A 1,166-nucleotide genomic window follows, 5' to 3' on the forward strand; every position below is an offset into this window, starting at 1 on the left:
CTCTCTCTCTGCCTCTCTCTCCATTCCTCTCTCATTTTCTTTCTTACACATATTAACTCTCTCTCGCCCTCCCTCCACCTTCTCCTCTTTTCTGTAAAAAAACAAAGCTGTAACCCATTTTTCCATCTCTATCGGTCAATGATCTACTTCCAGCCACATCCTCCGTCCTCCTCCAATCCGACACTGTGGACGTAGAATCAAGGAGGAGGAGGAGAGGAGGAGGAGGAGGGGAGGAAAAAAAATGTTCCTGCAAAGATGACAAGATCTAAGCCGGATCAGAGGAGATGGAGTTTCTGTGAAAGTGTGACAGCTGGTGTGAGAGAGAATGTGAAAGAAGGAAGGAGAGGGAGAGAAAGGGGAGAGGAGAGGGTGCTGAATAGGACAAATAGATGAGACCAGCTCTCCACTTTGCAGGTCATGTGTGTGTGTGTGCTTGAAATCCACCTTTTTTATATAAAATCTGATCTGTTTCCACGCTGCTTCCTTTAATCTATGAAGATATAATGTGGCTGCACATGCTCTTTCAGCGAGGCGGATAAAGGAGAAGGCTTTGAGCGACTCAAGGATCTCATTCACCGTAATGATACCAACATTTGCTCGAATGTGTCCTCGAATTTAACGTGTTTTGCTTCTGTTTTCACACTTTACACATTCACAATGTCGCAAACACCTTCTTTCAGTTGGAGGTTAAATGGTCAAGTCTGTTATTTTTTTCATTTACTTGCCAATATTGCCACCCTCTGGTTCTTCCTTTAAATACTTTTTTCTTAATTGATATTAATTCATGTTCAATAGGGGCCACTAATTGATGCAGCGTCATTCTTGTATATGTATCAATCTCAAATTACCTGAAAATATTTATATAATTTACTGGAGATTTATACATAAATCAAAGGGCGTAATCTTTCCTCCTCAATATACATCAGAAAATATATGAAATAGCTCTTTTTTTTGTTAAAGGGATTATCAGTAATTTGTTCAAGTACAGCATTAGTTGTTGTTCTTATAACAATACACTGTAAAAAAAAAATCTAGGCTTTTCCTATTCATTTTATCGATTTCTTTCTGTATTTTTTATATACATATATGAATAAAATAACAAAAATAGCCTGTGAATGTCTAATGTAAAATAAAAAATCTGTAACTGTAAATAATGAGAGAATTTG

Source organism: Morone saxatilis, unplaced genomic scaffold, assembly GCF_004916995.1.
Source record: "Morone saxatilis isolate NCDOM2014 unplaced genomic scaffold, NCSU_SB_2.0 Contig11, whole genome shotgun sequence".
In the NCBI taxonomy this organism is placed as follows: domain Eukaryota; kingdom Metazoa; phylum Chordata; class Actinopteri; family Moronidae; genus Morone; species Morone saxatilis.